We start from the raw sequence: 6,333 nt of genomic DNA, 5'->3' as shown, positions 1-6,333 counted from the left end.
GTTTCGCTTGCGGCGGAGGACGATGAAGTACGACTGAAACTGTCGTTTGCCGCCCGGTCGAGACGACCGCCGTGGGACGTTCCGGTAGCGTGGTGACGGATAACGTGGGCGTGAAGGGTGAATGCGGACATATGAGATCAGTTGGCGTCGGTGCGCTTGGAGTGTGGCCACGTAGGGAGCTTGGACTTACGCACTGAGGCTACAGTTCTGCGGCGAGTGACTCACCCGAGGGCTCGAGCTCGGGCGTCGAGAGCGCAACTTCGCAGGCTGGAGACGTGAGCAAGCTCGAACAGCGCGCCTGTTTGCTGCTGCGTTGCATGCCACAGGGCTTTCTAAGTCCCAGGGCCATGCTCCGCTTGCGCGAGACAACTCTTCGCAACTCAAAAGCTGCTCCTTCAGCGTTGGCTGATACGTCGCTGTCGGTTGTTGGCTGTGCCATCGCTACTCTTCTCGTCGAAGCCGACGGACGACAGCGGTGGTGTGCGCCAAGTCGAGGCACCGTTTGTGGCTCGGACGATGAAGGATTGACTCGAACTGTCGTTTGAGGTCGAGGCGACCGAGTCGGACGTGTCCGGCCCGGACGTGGTGTGCTGTTGAAGTGCGGGGCCTGCGGCGGCTTCAGCTGGAGTTGAGCGAGCGTATCGGGAAAGCCGCTCGGGTTACTGCCTCTTCCTTGGTCATGGTTAAGTAAAACAGCCTACTCACCGTCGATCCTGAGCGTTGAGAGCAATGATGAACCGCTCGAGCTCGGGCGTCGACAGCATCAGCATTTGCAAGTCCGGAGACGTAAGTAGGCTCGAACAGCGGGCCTGTTTGGTGCTGCGTTGGGATGCCCCAGGGCTGCCTAGTTGAGGGTCATGCTCGCTTTGCGCAAGACCAACTCTTCGCAACTCAACAGCTGCTCCTTCAGGTTGGCTGATACGTCGCTGTCGGTTGATCGCTGGTGCCATCGCTACTCATCTCGCCGAAGCCGACGGACAACGGTTGTGTGCCGTCCGGGCGAGGCACCGTCTGTGGCTTCTCCTCCTCTCAGCAGCCGCCCGTCGGCAAGTGCTCGGACGACCAAGGATGAAAGAAACTGGTTGTTTGTGGTCGAGTCACCCGAGTCGGACATGTTCGGGCCTGGCGTTTCGTGAAGCGTGGGTTGCGGCGACTACTGAGGCCGTTACTGCAGCGGCAGCTCGAGTTTAGCGAGTGGGGGTGGTGGTAGTGGGTCGTAAGGAAAGGGAAAAGGGCACCTAATTTCTGCAGCCCAATAGGGCACTAAAGTCCCTAGATTTTCCCTGTTCTTTCTTAGTACCGACAACCATTGAAGCGCCGGCGACGAATCTCAGCTGTTGGTAACGCTCGTTTTCGGTAGCCATGCTCTTCCTAACTCTTTTCCAGCACCTGGTGACACGCGTCCCCCATTCACTAATGACAGGGGGTTGACGGGAGGAGAAAGGCGCGTCCGCGGTAGAATATTGTCCGCTGAAAGGTGCGTGGCATGTACTTAGACGCAGGCTTTGTAATCTTCCAGTTAGGAAGAAAATGGCGTCGGACGCCAGCTGCGCGTGAGAGAGGGGCCGTGAAAAGGAGGCAGTTGTCGGTACTTAAGTAAAAGCGAAAAATCTAAAGGACTTGCGAGCACGGCGCAGTTAAAGCCCCTATAGGGCTTTAGGCGCAGTGCCTCGAGTGGGCCGGTTAGCCGCTAGCGCCTTTCATTGCTGCCAACCTGTGGAGCCACTTTTCTTTCCCTCTCTCTGGAGTGAAAAAAAAACATGCAAAAGCAGTTTGCGAGGGCTGACTAAAACGCAGGGTCACTACATATATAGTCTGTCGCATCATTAGTTTATAATTAAGAGTTCAAGAAGAAAATTGAGGAGAAAAAAAAAATTGCAATTGAAGTACGACGTCTTAAGTGTGACTGTGATCCCATATTGGATTGTTCCAACCGGTTTTTCCAATCTCTCTTACGTATCGCAGTCGTAATGTATCATTCATTAAGGTGGTGCGTTTGCTCCTGCGACATAAGCTTTGTAACTATTTTCCCTGCATTTTTATTTACCCATACCCCTTGCTAATTTGTGGCAAAAAAAAAAAAACGGCAGATCCCACGCACTGTGGGAATCGATGTAATGCGAAGCAGCCGGCAAGCGTGCTACATGGGCTCTTTGACTTTGAGGGAGGCAAATGAATCTGTCACAGCCATGCCAGGCATTAGTCACTATATATCATGTTTGCCATGCATGCATGCATGTCCAGTCCCGTATATACCATGCTAATGAAACGTGCATTCTGAAATATACGATGCATGACCTGACATTTATGTTCATCACGCACTCGTGTCATGCCATACCAATTTGGTATATATCCAGTTAACAGAACGGCCGGAAGCGCACTATGAGCGTAGCATGTATGTCATGTCGTACATGACATGCGGTCATGGTTTTCATGTTGCTACCTCTCATTTACGTTCGTGATACAGCTGCGTCGCGCAGTACCAGTTTTGGTGTATACCAAGCGAGCTAAACGGCCGCGAGTACGCCATGAGCGTGGGCATGTAATCATGTCGTACATGACTTGCATATCATGATTCATGTTACCACTTCTGATTTACGTCATCATGCAGTCTCGTCGTGAAATACAGTTTGGTTATATCAAGCGAGCCAAGTGGCCGCGAGGGCACCACGAGCATGGCATGTAAGTCATGGCGTACATGATTGCGTATCATGATTTTCCCGTTATCACAACTGATTTACGCTCATCCCACTACCGTCGCGCAATACCAATTTAGTGTATGTCAATCGAGCCAAATGGCCGCGATGGCACCATGAGCGCGGCATGTAAATCATGTCGCACATGACATGTATGTCATGATTTCATGTTACCATGTGCCAGTTATGTTGGTCACACAGAATGTCTCGCCTTACCAGTTCTGGTATGTATCCATTCATTTAATGAATGACGACATAAAAAGTCAGTCTAGGAATTTTCATGTAATCTAGGGTATTTTCGGGGGTCAATCTAGGGATAAAACGTTGTCTCGGTTGGCATCACTGCGCTACGTGCGTGCAAAACGTTGATCATGCGATTTAACCATGGAATGCAGGTGGCCTGATTTAATGGACGCACGAATAAAGGTGCATACTTGTTGCTTTCTTTGGAAAGGGCCACTTTTTGACTAAGGGGCACGCAGTTCGCAAGGAGGGGGAATCAGTTTTGTTTCAGCTCAATGGGATCACTGCGCAGGCATAGCCGCACAGTGCATTAGGTTTCATTTTTGTGTTAACCTTGCTGGCGTATCAAGCGCATTAGTTTACGAAGCTGGTTCGTTTTGGACGACGAAGTTTGAGACATAATCGGAACAGCTAGCATGCTATATATTCATATGAGCTGCTGTGTGGGCATTGTTTTGCGGTTCCAGAAAAGCCAGCTTTTCCCAAAAAGTGCCTTAGAAAAACGTTTAACTCCAATATCCCGTGATAGTCACCGAATAATCAATATTATTGCCAAGGGCGTCCGCAGAACTTATTGCAGTGGGTGCAAGGGGGGGGGGGGGGGGGGGGGAGAGATCCAGCACTGACAGCTTTCAGTGCCGTGACATGACCTGCAAGATTAATCAGTAGTGTGCAACGTGCGAAATTGCTTGGAAATAGAGAAGGCCGGGACCTGAGTATGCTAATCAAGCTGTGTAACACATTGCTGCCGCACAGAAAAATATATCCAAAATTCCAGGGAGGGGCAGCTGCCCCCTCCCCTTGCACCCCCCTTCGGACGCCCATGATTATTGCTTGTTTTAAACAAATGCTTGTGGCGATCGAGCCACCACGCGAACGAGCGTCACGCCGAAGCCGGCCTCCCTACTTGGAGCACAGTATGTGTACATAGGCGCAGCGATGCAGATTTCTTACTTTCTCATCAGGTCAGTGGAGTCCCGGTGCCTATCCGAACACATCGTGGTGATGAATCTAGGCCATCCTCAACCGATATATGTCGCATATGCATGCATGACTCCCATCGCATGCGTGCGGTATCAAGCCGATATATGAAACCACAATTGTTAATAACTTGTTTTAGCCTAGCTGTTCTTTATGGATGGGTGGATGAAACAACTTATTTAGTCCTTCGGTACGCGCGATTAGCGCGCAGCTGGCCGCTCCCACGTCGGGACAGCTGATCTTAGGAAATATTTTTTTTTCATTGTTGTGCTTTTCACATATCCTATCATCAGCGAAAAGGAGTAGCCGGTGCTATTCGCGATGCGCAGCGCCTATAGGGGCGCCACTGAAAGCCGCGTAGCGGTGGCCGTTGGAACCGCACACGGGCCGCGTAGCGGACGCCTCCTTTCACTGCAAGCATGACGGAAGTGCGCGCGTGCGATTTGCCGCTTGTGCGCGGCCCTGATAATTACTTTTGCGGCGATAGTGCGCAAAGGAGACCCCGCTTATAATAGTGGACATGTGTCCAATGTAACAGCTGTGTGGGACGACAAGTCACTATACGCGCCAAGTGTTTGCCAGACAAGCGTCAACAAGCTTCCTTACGAAGTGGAGCTCATCGTAAGTACACCGCTTTCTTTACAACGTCCCGATCACTAATGCCGGCCTGCGTTGACGCATGAACCAACGTTTTTTCTCGACACAGTAGCTTCGTTTACGTGCCATGCGTTTATATGGTAGATTTCGAGGGAGCGCTGTCGGCGTCGGCGCATGGATTTCGCGGGTGCGGCCATGCGAATGGTCAGCGTTGGTAAAACTTTGAAACCAGCACGATAAACTTGCGAAAACATATCTCGGCAGCTTGCGCTTGTGGCGCGGGGACTGAGTCACTGCGGAGCTGGTGGTCACCTAGCTTGTCATAGCAGCTTGGCTACGTATTTGCTGGGTGTCTTCAGAGAAGAACGTCGGTGCATGTCCGTCGACCCCCTGTAATTTCGCTGAAAAAATATATTTTGTTTTCTTCACGAATACGTTTAGCTCTTCGACAGCAATTTGTTCGGAAACAAAATTTTCGTCAGAATGAGATGCATCCAGAGACTACGGCGATCTGTTTGAAGCGGTTGAAACAGTTCTGGCACAAAATGTCGGTTTCTCTGATGGATGAGGCTTCTTCTGGCGTGCGCCTTCAGGAGGAGTGGCGTCTTAGCCGCGCCAGACAGACAGATGAGGCAGAAGGGGCAGATTTTGCGCCCCCCCCCCCCCTCTTAGGCAATAGGAAAGCCCCCACGCCCCGTGAGCACGCCTATGGCCCCACTCATAACACAGCTTGTGTAAAGCGAATGAGTATTAGTGGGATACATCAAGGGTGTTTTTTATTAGCATGAAGTCATGTTACGAGGCATTCAAAGGGAGGTTAATAATATCTGGGGTTTAACGTCCCAAAACCAAGATATGATTATGAGAGACGCCGTAGTGGAGGGCTCCGGAAATTTCGACCACCTGGGGTTCTTTAACGTGCACCTAAATCTAAGTACACGGGTAAAGTGAGCTAGAATAGGGTAGTGGGCTCACTCGCCGGCCGGCGCTATGCATTGCGGTGACGCCGCCAATGTCACAAAAACGTGCTTCGGCGCGCCTCCGCGGCGCGGCGCCACCGTCGCATCAAATGTAGTGAGCGTTGGCGCTGGGGCAGTTGCTGGCTGTTTGGAGTGGCGGTCGGTGCGTGCGAGTTTTGTTTTTTTGAGAACTCTTCGCGCTTTGCATCCTCAATCTGCTAGGTTCTTCTGCGAACAGCGATGTGGCCTGACAAGCAGTGACCGTCTCACGAGGTTAAAATGCTTCCGCGGCGGCAAAACCACTGTTTTGCGCCAGGCTGTCGGACAGGTTACGTCCACGTGAAGGGCAGCACGAAACCGTCTTTGTTAGGCGTTCCGAAGGATACAGCCCTGAGGAAGCCCTGGGAAAGGAATTTGCATCGAGCGGACAAAGCACTGGACGACACATCTGCCGTGTGTCAACTTCATTTTGAGCCGAAGTATGTGCTACGGTACTACGTGCATATATACTCGAAGGGAACGAAGTACGCACACCGCGTGGGAAACCTTGCCTACGAGAGGACGCTGTGCCTACAATCCTGCCTAGCTTGGCGTCGTATTTGACAAAGAAGACACCACGAGAAAGACCGACCCGAAGAGAAAGCAATCGGAAGCGTTCAAGGCGAGAAGAAGGTTCAAGGCGAGAAGAAGGTTCAAGGCGAGAAGAAGGTGCGAGAAGAAGGTTCAAGGCGAGAAGAAGGTACGTTCTCGTGCCATTGGCGATACTGTCCAAGCAACTGTGCCCAATATATGATGAATAAATGTTCATGTACTTGTGCCCAGTACCCGAGGAGAGTGGCTTCCTGTTTTTCTTATCT

This window comes from Rhipicephalus sanguineus, chromosome 9 (genome assembly GCF_013339695.2).
Source record: "Rhipicephalus sanguineus isolate Rsan-2018 chromosome 9, BIME_Rsan_1.4, whole genome shotgun sequence".
In the NCBI taxonomy this organism is placed as follows: Eukaryota; Metazoa; Arthropoda; class Arachnida; order Ixodida; family Ixodidae; genus Rhipicephalus; species Rhipicephalus sanguineus.
The sequence above is the reverse complement of the archived record's forward strand: the minus strand, read 5'-3'. Positions refer to the sequence as shown.